Source organism: Lepidothrix coronata, unplaced genomic scaffold (genome assembly GCF_001604755.1).
Source record: "Lepidothrix coronata isolate B3197 unplaced genomic scaffold, Lepidothrix_coronata-1.0 Scaffold7, whole genome shotgun sequence".
Classification (NCBI taxonomy): domain Eukaryota; kingdom Metazoa; phylum Chordata; class Aves; order Passeriformes; family Pipridae; genus Lepidothrix; species Lepidothrix coronata.
Genome location: NW_016690187.1, coordinates 3,224,058 through 3,237,907, shown reverse-complemented (window position 1 = coordinate 3,237,907; position 13,850 = coordinate 3,224,058). Strand labels below are relative to the sequence as shown.

Sequence of the window (13,850 nt, the reverse complement as noted above, 5' to 3'; positions counted from 1 at the left end):
AAGTGTGGGAAAATGCCAGGTTTTTAGGTCAGCCTAAGACGTTCTGACAGCTTTCAGGGGACATTAAAGAAAAAAAAGAAAAAAAAAAAAAACAAAGAAAAAAGAAAAGAAAGCAGCATCAAAATTCCAAGATTCTGGAATGCAAGGTTACTCCAAAGCACCCAGAACCTCTTTAAGCAGCATCAGCCACATTTCAAACAGCAGCCTGCAAAATTACTTAAATTTCCTCACAACAGGAGGGATTCTCATCAGCACATAAGCACAGCAGCCACCCTTAGCCAGGTTGTCAGTCACCCAGAAAAAACGTGCTGCACAAGACTTTGCAGCATCTGAGAAGTCCTCTATTGCAACCACATCGCAGTTCAGAAGGATTTCTCTAAAAATCTCCTTACTGCTATTGTTCTGAGAATGCCACATGGCCTACCAGCAATGAACCTTCACAAGCAAAGTCTTGGCAAGTCCAAGATTCCAGAATAAATTTACAGTTTCAGGTGTTGATACCAGCTCTGGAGGTGTCTAAGTAGACTACTGTGCATAGGGAGGAATTGTTAGGAACAATTATCTGTCCTTTTACTCATTTAAAAATAAATCCAGTTCAACTTCCAAGTCAAAGTGAGGAGTGGCATCCCTACATGATGTCTTTTTCTGCAGTTTTAAAACCTCCTTAAATGGTGCCAGTATAATTTTCCTTGTTTCCTATCCCATCTGATAGAAAACTCTTCCCATGGGGGGAGGGAAACCAAAACAAAACACCCCCTCCCTGCCCCACCACTTATTTTGAGTGCCTGAGGGAGAACATTTTCAGACTACCTGTTGCAAGGCTTCCAGCCCTCCTTACCCTCAGAAGAACAAAGGCCATTGCTTCCCCCTTCTCCTTCCACCTGCAGACACTTGCTGGCCCTCACCTCACTGGCTGTCCTGCTAACCACCTCTGCCCAAGTCCCATGTGATCCCCTGAATTGTGAGATTCGTCCCAGTTAATTATAGTAAACAACTTTTATCACACTTTTAACCTCGACATTTTGAAGCTTACTTACATACAGTCTTACATGATCAGACAGGCTATTGAGCTAAGAACATCAAAATTTGCACTCCCTAAAGCTTAGTGGAGAAATGCCAGGAGCCTGGGGGGAAATTATGCATTTGCCTGTTTTACATAATGATTTGCATAATTAGAAATAAGTTCACATTATTATATCTGCTTGCATTTCTATCAGTCTGATAAATTACTCTCAATTGCATCTTGTTTGAGCTCACCAAAGACATCTTAGTCTTTCTGTAAAGAGGCAGGAGAGCCTGGTATTTCGAAGGCAGGGAGTGGGGAAGGCAAGCCCCTGCCCCACCCACGGAACAATTTGAAATTAGATTGAAGATATGAGAAACTGATTGAAAAGAGCATATGGGGAGGGCACGGGTGACAAAAGGAAGGGGATACTGCTGGAGGGGATGTGGTTTCCCATAGTGAGAAAGGTAAAAGCTGGTTGCATCTTGGATTTGTAAGATAATTATTAGTTTATGAAGTAGTATCCCAAAGGATACAGGGAAGCAGCACTGCCCTCCACATTTATGATCAAATTGGGGAAAACTTCAGGAAACATTCACAAGGATGAGCTATCAGGCCGATTATTGCCTTTATCTTGCAGATCCATGAATAAGAAAACAGTTGAAGTTGATCTGCTCATCCCCACTCAACGGTTAAGTGAGGACATCAGTTACCTTTTAACCCTTGCATGACACTTTGAATTCCCCTCTTTCTTTAAAGTAGATTTAATCTGCTTTCTCACAGTTTTAGGGTTGCAGAGGCCCTTTGGTATAACATGCAGAGAATCCCTCCTTATTTCAATTCCTTAGGCTAGGAGCTTTTTTAACAAGACAAATTCTCTGCTGGCAGCAGTATTATCAGCCGGGTCCTGTCATCATTCTGTCTGGGTGCAGTATATTGCAAAATGAAAAAGGGAAGATTCCAGAAACAGTGGGAAGAGATGACACTTGTGTCTGCTGTCCTCTTTCTGTCAGGGAGTAATATCCTACTCTGAGAATCTGGATTTAATACAGGCATGTACAAACTTACTATCTGATCCTTAAAATCTTAAAAGGTGCTTCTGACCTGGTATGGTGGGTGAACACTTCCCAGACTGCTTTAGCTGATTTTGGCCGATTCTATATACACTGGGATGTGTGATATATCAACCTGGGCAGCATCAGGAGAAGAACTGCTTGAGATGGACCTGCCTCAGGCTCCCTGGGCCAGCCACCTTCTCTTGGATGCTTCAGGAGTCACAGTCTCATGGGTGCTCCAGCTTATCCTGAACTTCTCCCAATGTCTGTGAAAATGAGTCACAGATCTGCAAAAGTCTCAAGCAGAGTCACTCCTTGCTTTATAACTCTAAAATTATTACAGATCCAAACAAAAATAAATATACCCTTCCCTACCCTGTTCTCATAACAATGCAGTGTTTTTTATGAAGCTGGCTAGTGTCTTTGTGGTTGAAGCTCCCCTTCTCAGAATTATATTCTCTCAGACCTCTCTATCACATCATGGATCCTTGACCTACTTTGGACTCTCTGTCAGATATCCCTATTCCTCCAAAACCCAGTGATTTTGTTCCTTCTGTGTTATCCCTCTTTTGTAAACCCCCCTTTAGTTTTCAAGGCCAAAGACAAGTGCTAGCACCTGATCTCTAGGTACTTCCTGAAGCAGCAGCACAATTACAAAGCCCGGCTGTCTGCAGAAAAGCTAGAGAAAACTGGTTCTCCTTCCTCGTGCCAGCCAATGCCATACAGCTGTCATACAGCCGAGTTTCTGAAGTTTGGGCATAAATTTCCCAGTCACCGCAGACGATGCCACGGTACTTGTGAACACTGAATTATGCCTTGCTTCCAGCCCCAGGGTTGGTGTGGACATAGTGACTGGTTGCTCTGATCACCCTGCTGTTTATACCATTTGATTGTGAGGGAATGCTGCAATGGTCAAATGCACTGTGATATGTCTTTTGTCATTTATGCCCAACCTTATTTTACTTTTGTCTTTCTATAGACTCATTCATTTGAGACTGCATCTTAAATCTTCTTTAATGCACAGACTGAGGGCTTGCACTTTTCCTGTTTGAGTTGATGGGAAGTTTTCACTTGTTTCAGTGGAAACAGAAGAGTAGGATGCTCATCAAAGCCCCAGACTTTGTTTACGTAGGAAGAAGAACCAGACTTAGCCCAAAATAAGAGATGGGAAAGACCCATTATATTGCTTAGCCCCTGCTAATACATGTGCTAGTGGTATAATTGGTCTAATTTTAAGTGCCTTGAATAATGGGACTATTGCCATCTCTCTTGGGACGTGGTTCTGCCATCTAACAATCATATTGGCAGGAAGCCACTGCCTGATGTTCAAACAAACGGTTTGTCTTTGCTTGATTAAGTCTCACTAAAGATGAGTGCAGCCTCCAGGAATATGTTGTTTCCAAAGCTTAGAAAACAAGGGAAGAAGAGCTGTTATTCAATACAAAATCTGCCAGATGTCTAAAGAGGCTGAGGAATTCCTAAGCCTCTGTTTACAAAATCCTGTCTCCTCCTCCTGTGAATGCTTAAATCGCTGCTACCATCCCATGTTTAGCGTAAAATTTCCTTAACCAACTCCACTTTCAAAATTGGACTGGAAAGAGAAACAAACATTTTAATTACTTTTCTTTTCCCTCTTCTTGACAGGCTTGCATAAATTAACCCTTGTGCTCCACAATTCTAGTTAAACCCTTGAACAGAGTTGTTTCTTCCTTTGGTCCCAATCACACCTTGCTGAGGTGATTCCCTGCTTTGAGGTCGCATGAAGGTTTGCTGTGTGGGGTTACTGCTTGCTGTATCCCTGCAAGCCCTGGAGATGGGTGATGCTGCTGTATGGAGAATTTCCCTTTCCACAAGACCCAACCTGCATTTCTAAGTAGCAGTGCTGCCAAGGGAGGGGGCAGAGTGCTGACACCAATGCCTACAGACAGCTCTCATCCTGAGGTTTGTGGACCAACATCACATGCTCTCCTTTACCTTTTTTTAATCAGTCGTTTCTAAACTCTGATTTCTGTCTTGATGTCAGTCTGTATCGACTGCACTCCCTCGGAGCTGGGACCAGTGGTACTCTGAATGGTGCTGGAGATATTCAGCTGATTTCCTTCCTTGGAGGGAGGGGAACCTGAAAGCAGCACTTCAAATAAGCTCCCTCCTCCTGGAGTCTCTGCAGGGAATGAGGGCCCATTTTCTTAATTACATGTTCATTAGTATGTTTAGTGCTCTCCTCCCTCTCTTCCCCCAGCCCTGCCACCTGGGAGTTCCTACTATGTTACTGGAAAGCCACAGAGGTTTATTTAAATACCACACAGTCAGATTGGAATGAAAAGCTATGAAGCTTCCCTTCTTTAATACTTTTTGAAATTATTTATGGGCTATGCTTCTTGCCTACGTAGAAGGTGCCTTTTGAGATTCCTGCAAGTCAATGCAGAAATAGCTGTTTGAATTGAGCAATAATTAGAAGCAGATGGAGCACAGCAAAGCATCAGAGAAATCCCATTCTGCTAAAGAAACACTGCTGTCTGAAATAGATTTCCACTGCATGTAACATTTTCTCATATAGGCTAAAAAGAAATAACGTATCTTATGTCTGGTTTGCACCTACCAAAGCTGGGAAATTCAGAGTAAGGTTGGTCTGCAATTCCACTCTGAATTTAGTCTCAGTCCACACAGTGTTTGCAGCCCCTATATTGGCTGTATCATAGTTACAATTTCTTTTCTTGGCTAGACCTCAGAACAATGGAGATTAAGCTACTTTATGTGACTGCATGTATGTTTGTACAGAGTTTTTTTCTCAATCTTTAGCGGGTTTTGGTGGTTGTTTTGGTTTTGGGGGTTTTGGGGGGGGTTTTTTGTTTGGTTGGTTTTTGGGTTTTTTTCTTGGTTTGTTTGGTTTTAAATGATTAAAAATGTTTGTGACTTAAGATATATTATGATCTTTTGTAATCTGCAGACTCAGTCTGGGGAAGGTACTCAGAGCTCTCAAATCCTAATTTGCTGCTAAATTCTTATGTGCTTGATGTGGTAGATTGATTCACTCCTGAGTTCTAAAAATAACAGGTCCTGCTCTCATTGCTCCCACAGATCATCCCTTTGAGTTTAGAGATAACTGGAAACTCTCAGCACCTCAAGGGGAGCCGTACAGCACCCGAGCTCAAATTGTAACTCTATTTCTCATTTGCTTTGCTTACACGAGTACAATGGGATGCAGTTTGCTGTCGGGCTTTTGTTGAACCATGTTGTTGGGGTGAGCTGATTTTATTTTGATGATTATAACTTATTGACCTGAGAGTGAGCCAAAAAGCCATACTTTGGTCAGCTGCTACATATGTACAATAAAGCCGTGATTTTAACGATGGACTCACTCATATTTATGTCGCATTTTTCAATAGGCAGAAATCCATACTACATGTCATGGAGACTTCACTAGCCATTTTAGAAAGCAGCAGTGTTTTAAAATTTCAAAGATACAAAATATCTCTGAAAATGTAAATATTGTAGCACTCTGAAGCGCCCTAAGCTTGTGCTACTCGAGTGTGTCTACAAATAAACTTGAGGGTTTCTTCTGAAGCAGAAGTTACTCCTAGAGTAATAATAAAAAAATTATTTTGAAGGAAATCATAAAGGTTGGCAGGTTGCCTGTTTTCTTCTGATGTGAGTGATCCAGGGAGGCCTCGGTGAGCACCTACCCCAAGGTGCTGCTTCCGACCTCCTTCGGGGGAGTTGTGCAGGCCGGGCGGGAGCAGGTCCCGCCGGTGGGGGATAATCGAGCACCGCGGCAAGACCTGAGGGGTAGGAAGTGATGCTGGGAACGCAGCTGATGGCATCCCTCTGTTTGACCCTGCCTCCCGGCCCCGGGCTGCTGTGGGTGCAGGGTTTTGCCTGGGGTGTGAAAACCGAAATTCCAGCTGCTGATAGCTACTAAAGTGCGATTGCAGAAGCAGAAATGTTAATGCTGGTGTCTTTGCCAAACTCCTACTAGTTTTAATTTCATAAAGGCTGTTGCTGATGGTGATACTGTAGGAAAACGAGATCTAATGTTAAAGCAATGATTTTATGGGCAGAGCAAACAAGTCCTCCAGTAGCATCCTAGAAGCTGCCCCACATGGTGTGTTGGTGATGGTTTCAGTGCTAATCCTGGCAACTCTGTATGGACATTGATAGCATTTTTTTAAGGTTGTTGATCTGTGGGCATTTGTGAAGTGCTTTAAGCTGTTTTAGCATGAATTCGAGTGCAGCAGCATCACTCCAGTGGCTCCTGGTTAGGGAGGCAGTAGGCTTCTAAAATGCATCATTGCTATAATCCAAGTGCAGTGCAATCCTTGATGCTTTTCTAGGCACAACAGTAAAGGCATTTTCTGCCCAGCGAGCTCTTATTCGTGCAAGTTCTCATTGTGGTAGAGAAGGGTGGTGACTCATGAAACAGCTTGTGGAAAGTGGGACGGATGAAGTGGTGACTGTCCCCAGACGTCCCTCTGCCCTGTGCCAGGGATCACTTCCTCCAGGGCAAGGACATCTGTGCTCAGCTCAGAGCCATTCTAGGGCTGCTGTTGGGTGGCTCACTGTGTTAGAGCAGTTCAGATTTGGCACTGGCTTAATTCCCTTCTTTGGGCTGGGTGATCACTGAGGTGATTCCTGGAGCCACATTACTTTTGGCCCAGAGATCACTGTATGAGGGGCAGCTGGAGAGCAACAGGGCAGGGCAGGGTGGTGGGAGCTGCTGCAGCCATCTGATTTGCTTCTGTGTCTGTGACTCAACACTCTCCCTGACCACAAGGGTCAGCTGTTTGTGAGTAAAGTCTATAGGCATAGGTCCCTAGATATTATGCAGATACAGTGAGTTTGGGCGCTCTGAAGCAACCTGAGGAGCTCAATAATAGCTATTCACCGGACTCCAAATTTACTCAACAGTTTTTCAGAGAAAGGTTCTATTTTCCAAGTGTTTCTAAGGTAGTTGTGCTTAAAACATCAAAGATCTAAAAATTAGATTTGCTTCAAATGCATGTGTCTTAAAGCTGGATAGTTTTTGTTGTTGTTTGGGCTTTTTTAAGCTAGATTGACTCTCCCATTATGATGTTCTCAGATTCTGGGTGCCCACCACCAGGACTGTGGGTGGGGAGGAGACATAGGCCACTTCTGAGCTTCTTCAGAGGCATTTATCCACCCCAGGAAAGCTACAACTGAAGCCAGACAGATGAGAGCCAACACAAATAGTATTTTGCTAGACTAATTCCCTAGAGTCTGAGGCCTTATTTCCTAATGAGGCCAGCTAAAAAATCCAAGAACTGGCATGGGTGTTGTATAAACAGTCATTCTTGCTTCTGTCCATCTTTAAAAGTATTGATTGGAAAGTACATATTTTTCACCATATTTTTATCAAAATAACTTTTGAAAATAATTCCCTGTTGAAAGCCTTCCCAAGAAAATTAAATTTACAGTCAGTATTCGAAGTCATCTCTTTTTCAAACATGATGAAAAAATGGCAATTGGGATAGGAGCTCACGTGGAAGCATCATGGGGGAAGACGCAAAATGTTTCTGAAAAATACTTGAAAAGGGTTTGTATGTGATAGTCTTCTCCTGTTCATGAGCATACAGTTAAAAGAAAAATCAGGTTCATTTTTAATGTAAAAATGCCAAGTGTTTACCTCTATAAACAGAAGCAAACCCAAAAGCTGGGTAAACCCAAATTATATAACCACTGAGCCCAGGCACCCTCCTGACTGGAGGAGGAATTAGTGGCTTGCATAATCAAGCCTGGGGAGCTCATTTTGTCATGCTCAAAGGGCCACAGTGGTGCAACAGTAGGGGTGGAGGGATCAGCAAGCACCAACAATGAATTCCCTTCATTTTTCCAATTTAAGGCCTGAGCAGAGGAAATGCAAAGCTCTTCTTTTTTTTGCTCTCTCCTTCCCCCCCCCCTTTTTTTTCTTTTTTTTTCTTTTTATTTTTTTTTAAGGGCAGATGAAAAGAACGAAGCAGTAAAGAAGCCAGATTGACACCTGTATCTGTGACAGCTCAGGGAAGGCAAAGAGTGGGAAAGCATCCGCTGGCAGCAATTTGAAACTGTCCCCTTCCTGACTTGGAGGCTTTGACTGATGGTGCAGCTTTGTGCAGCCATATGGTCGAACATCTTGAAGGGCCGGCGAAGAGCTGCTGCTGCCAGCGCTGGGAAGGGGAACCAAGTCATTATTGGAAACCAGATCTCCGGGAGAGAGGAGCCATTAGCGCAAAATTTGGCTTCATGCTTGACTGTCCTCTCTGCTCATGGGACCCAGTGTGGCACTGCAGGAGGGCGAGGCCCAGCCTGGCCGCTGGGCACAGCTCTGCCAAGCCAGGGTTAAAAGGAAAAGCTTCTTCCTCAGCACTTAGTGCACAGCTGTGGTCTCTTCATAGTGCAGCATTTCCCTCTTTACACATGCTCTCAAACACTCCCTCTTTTTGTTCACCCAAACCCAAATTTGGCTTTGTTATGAACTGCCACATTGGTTCTCCCTTAATTGCAGCACCAGAAGGACAGGGCTTGTTCTTCCCAGGCTGCAACTGAGACCCAAGAAGAGCAGAGCTCCCCGGCCAGGGCCCCTGGCAGCACTGGCGCCCATGTAAAGCAGCACCAGGGCCGGCAAGATAAGAGTTGTAATGACCACCGTGGGTTCCTGCTTTTCCCTTTTATTACTTGGTACATTACATTTGTTTCCAGCAGAGAAGAGTTTATGTGTGCGTGGCTGCACCGGTTGTGTTGGACCGAGCTCCCTACGTGGTTATGTGGATGGACTCCAGGGACAGAACTGCACTTCCCCTTAATAAGCTCCTCGCACCGCATTAAAGATAAAAGGGGAAGGGAAATATTTATATTCTGACAAAGCAGCTCTTCCCTTCAGGCTCTTGTTTTATTTATTAGCTTGCTCTGTCCCTCTCTTGCAGTTTTTTCTCTCTATTTCATTGCCTGTGCTCTCTTTTTCTCCTTTCTTCACTAATTTTGTCCCTGGGAGACAGTGACAGCAAAACTTAAGAATCACTGCCCAAGACATCAGATTCATATTGTGTAATTCCCAGTTGACAACTACAACTCTCTCCCATCTTTGTTTTTTAACACAAAGTAATGATTTATGGTGCTTAAACAGTTGAATACATTACATCTGGTTTGCTCCAATTGCTTTAGATGAAACTGTAGAAATAGGCGGAGTTGGTTTTTTGATGGTTGTTGTTGTTTGTTTGTTTGTTTTTTATACATTGCAACCCAGATGCTGAATATCCTCCCTTGTTTGTGTACACAGTGGAAACCACTATCATTCTTGTCTGGAGAAGCCCTTACTGAGGCATGACACAGCTAGACCGAGACCTTTCTAACCTCATTCATCAAATACTTCCTTTCCTCTGAGGCCTTATCCTGGGGGACCATTCATTTCCTTCAACTAATATGCCACACGAAAGGAATCTTGGGTAGATTCCTGTGTCTGGGTCTAGCTCTGAATTTGTATAAAGGTTCAAGAAGAAATGCAATATGTGGTATTCTTGTCCGTTCTGCTTCTTTTGCTCCTCCTCATACATTGCAGAAAGTCCTGTGCTGATTTACAATGTCAGGGGCCATCAGTGTCCATGTTATAATTATTTTTAGAGCTATATGTTTCTTGCCATAATCGTAATCTCTGCTAAGAGTGAGGCAGCAAAATTAGAGACTTGGTGCCCATAAGCTTCACCTCATTCACATCTTTATGTTTCTGCCTGTTGTCATAGAACTGCAAAATATCTGCAAAACACAGTCTTTAGACCACCACATTGAGTGGTGTAAACTGCAAAGTGCTGAATGAATGTATTGTAGCCGGCTGGGGAACAGACTGTTTTTTATCATTCACAATCCCACCCCCCAAAAAGCACCACAGCTCTATTTCCAGACTGATCAGGAAGGTAAAGGAATTTGTTAATTGATTTTTCTCCCTCCCGTATCAATTAATGAAGCCAGTCTAGGGAGATGTGAGCTTTTCTTTCTTAGCTAATTAATCCTTTTCCTTTATCTTCACAAATAATGGCAATAAAGCAATTAGCAAAGGATTTACAGGGTGTGGAGCAGTGAGAGATTCCTCTGGCCCCTCTGCAGCTCAAGCTGTTCAGCTCTGCTGCAATTCAGGCTCTCTCTAAAGGGATTTGTGTCCCCCACCCTCTGCGGTGTTGCTGCTGAAAGCCCAGCCTCTTCAAGATGTGAAATCCCCAGCTCGATTTCCCCTAAGGGAAGTTAACAGCTTCGGTGCCAGTCCTTGGCAAAGGCCTCCTCTGGAACAATGGCACCAGCCTTCAAAAGTGGCAGGCGCTGGCTGTCGGTGGCACTACTGTCACCACAGCCCTGAGCCTGTGGCTCCCAGGGACGGTGCAGTGGGGCAGGGTGTGCTGAGCAATCCCACCACCTCAATCCTGCCAGAACAGCAGCCCTTCTCCCTCCATCTGCTCTCCTAGTCTTGTCCCCCCATCCCAGCCCATACACAGGCTCTGCCTCCACAGAAGCCCTCAGCTCTCTCAGTCAGTAGAGGAGGGACGTACCTAAGCTGTAAACCCTGCCGGGGAGGAACTACAGAGGAAGGAGCTGCCGTCTCCACCCTGTGACAGTGAGGTGTTGGATGAGTTTTGCTGTTCTCCCCAGAGATTAGGGCTCACCTGAACATCTGTCTCTGAGCTCCCTGACACAGCTGCAGCGATGGTGCCTGCCTTTTGTGGAAAGGACAGCAGCTGCACGGTGGGGGTGCGCCGCTGAAGAGAACACATCTCCGTATGGGCTATTCACACCCTGACAAGGCATCTGTCCCTGTGCTCAACTGCTCGAGTTAGCCTCTGTCAGCAACTGTCCGAGGTTGTTTCCATCCCTTGGAGTGTGCAGGTGACTTTTGTCCCTGGAAGCCATGTTGGGGTGGTTAAGCTAAGGCAAGGCTCAAGGATTTCTAGTATTTTTTATGCAGAGTTGGGAACCCAGTGTTTCATCGTTTCTCCATTTGTAAGGGTGGTGTGACCTGCTTCTGCCCACTTACCCTTGCACCCCTGCGCAGAACCTGGCATGGAGACTGTGAAAGTTGACCCCACAACTGGCAGCACAGCACCCTTGACTGGTTTTGCTAATTTAATTTAGTGGTTCCATGTTGTCATTTCTCGTTGTTTGTCTGTAAATAGAATCATAGAATTCTTTAGGTTGGAAAAGACCATTAAGATCATCAGGTTCAACCATTACCCCAGCACTGCCAAGTCCACCACTGAACCATGTCTTCAATTGCCACATGTACATGTCTTTTAAATACCTCCAGGGATAGTGACTCCACTACTTCCCTGGGCAGCTTTTTCCAATGCGTGATAACCCTTTTGGTGAAGAAATTTTTCCTACTATCCAATCTAAACCTCTCCTGGTGCAACTGATGTTATTATCAAAGAGTGAGTTTGCTGATAATGTCACATTTAAGAGAAGCTTTACACAGTATTATCTCTTCCTGCTGTTTAAGTATATTACCAGCATGTAAGAGTAAGCAGCAGGTCCTGAAGCACTACAGCAAGAACCATCCATGTGTTCAACCTCCTCCTTTCTGCCCGTAGCTCCCCCTCTGCTTTCTCATTAACAGCAGTGGTGTGTTGCTGGAAGGCCCATCTCCGCCCTCCTTCTGGAGGCACAAAGAGTTGGAGATGAAAATCTCCCTTGTCTGTGCTCCTAGCTATGAAAAGTAGGAGCCCTTCTGGTTCCCTGAATGACACAGTGGCCTCAGAAGGGCAAGCAGACCCCAACAGCCTTGTATACAGTGGTCAGTGAAGCAGTCCCTCCTGCTCCAGAGTCCTGAGGGAATGAGCGCTTGACTCTAAGCGCTGCCACCCCTTGTTGGCCCTCAGGCTTTCCAAAAGAGAAAGGGTCCTACCCTAATTATCAACAGTGGTAGCTCTGCAGCCACACTGTCAACTGGTGTCCCCTGGGCTTAGATTAGAGGCAGAAAAATGAAGCAACTGACTGCAAGAACCTAAAGAAATTGTCTCTGTGTGTAGGAATGTGTTCAGGTGTCCAGCCATCCTTCAGCCAAGGTGTTTTACCTCGATGAAAAGGTGTGGCAGGGGTGGCACATGTTTAGTTGCCCCTCAGCCTCCTGTGACCATCCCAGCTGGCCTGGTTACTGTGTGCTGCTGTTGTGTGTCCCGCAGGTTTTGTGAACTGCCCCAAATCCATGGAGGGAAGGAGCTGCTGAGCTCTAGCAAATATATTCTGCTCTGGGCTGCTTTATCAGACCAAATTCCTATCTCCCAACTCAGATTCCCCAAGAATTACCTTTTGATGTAATGTACATGTTTTTAAATACACAGCCACCAAATATATCTGGCTTGGGTCAATCCTTCTGTCACTGTGGGGAAGTGTCTTGGTTTTTTTCTATCATGTTGCTCACTCACTTGCTCACCGCTGCCGTGCCTATCTCTATTTTCCAATGTAAACTTAGTGTGCCACTATCGAGTGACAGTGAAGAGATGTGGATGTTCTGTGTGACAGTGTGTATATAGTAGATGCATATTTGTCCTTAAGGCGAGATGCAATGTTTCATCCCAAGGGAAAGAAAAATGACCTTTAGTCTGTCTGGATATTTTACAATGTGTCTTTCCTTTTCTGTTTCCTGTGAGGTTAAAGACCTGCTGGTGATGATTAAAAGTACTGCAGCTTCTTCTTTCTCTAAATATTTTTTTTGAGTTATTTCAGAAACAAGAAGGAGACTAGAAAGGTTTGGTTGCATCTTCCTTTTCACCCTGTTGCCCACCGAAAATCAGATTCTGATGCATTTTACTTTCTAACAGAAGTAAAACTTAGTAACCTTTTCTTTCTGTTCATATCCAGCAGCTGAACATGCCTTACCCCTCCCAAACAGATTCCCAGAAGGATATTTTTTGCAACCTTCATACCAACAGCTAGCTTGCATGGTGCCAGCGTGGGATCTCTAGACTGGAACTCCTGGCACTTCTGGGTCAACATATATTAGCACTGTAGCTGTTAAGAGCCAAGTTTAGAAATGTATCCCTAGTTATAGCAGAAATGGTGGCCAGGGTTCATATCAGATCTTTTTCCTTAGGCTCTCTTTCTAGTCCAGAGCAGCTGTGTGTCTTTCTGCAGAATGCTGGCAAAGTTAGTCAAGTTAAAACATAACGAGGTAGTGCCAGAAGATCATCTGTGCATTGCACAGATGGCCTGCACGTGTGCCACAAACCCAGTGCTTGGGGAAACGTTGAATTTACTCTGCCCTGGCTTTGCAGCTGATTCCAACGTGCACCACAAGCCCCTCTGACACTTCCGGGAAGTGTTGGACTTGCTGGCAGAGTCTGTGCAGCTGATCTGTGCAGATGCTGTGGAGACATCTGGGGTTTTTGGACACTGAGTAACCTGGCGTTGGTGCCACATAGTAGTTCCAGCTGGGCCATTGGACTTGCAGAAATCCCACATAAATGTAAAGACAATCCTCAGATTCTCCCTTCCTTCCAGACAAAATCTGTGGGCAGAAGAGGGCATGTCCAATTAAACCCAGACATGTTAGGCTTGCTCTCATCTGTCTGCTGGATGTCTGCAAGATGCAGAGAGATCAGTCAGAAGATGAATGTTGTGGTGGTCTAAAACCACACTTTGCTGTGAGTAATGTTAGCATATTGATGCAGCCTTTCATTCTCAGTGTTTGTCAAAAGCAATTAGTGTAAAATTCTCCGCAGGATCAACATTTGAAATACTTTTTCCACTCCACATTCTCTTTTTTCCCAGTTTATAGTCTCCTCTTAAGTCACTGTGTTTGCTTAGTGGCAAATCTGTGT

The 13,850-nt window shown here is 44.6% G+C and overlaps 1 long non-coding RNA gene across 1 annotated transcript in view; it reads left to right on the top strand.

Moving 5' to 3' along the window:
- Positions 1-13,850, top strand: part of LOC108507178 — a 162,297-nt gene that overhangs the window by 80,362 nt on the left and 68,085 nt on the right. The gene's annotated exons all lie outside the window — the stretch shown is intronic.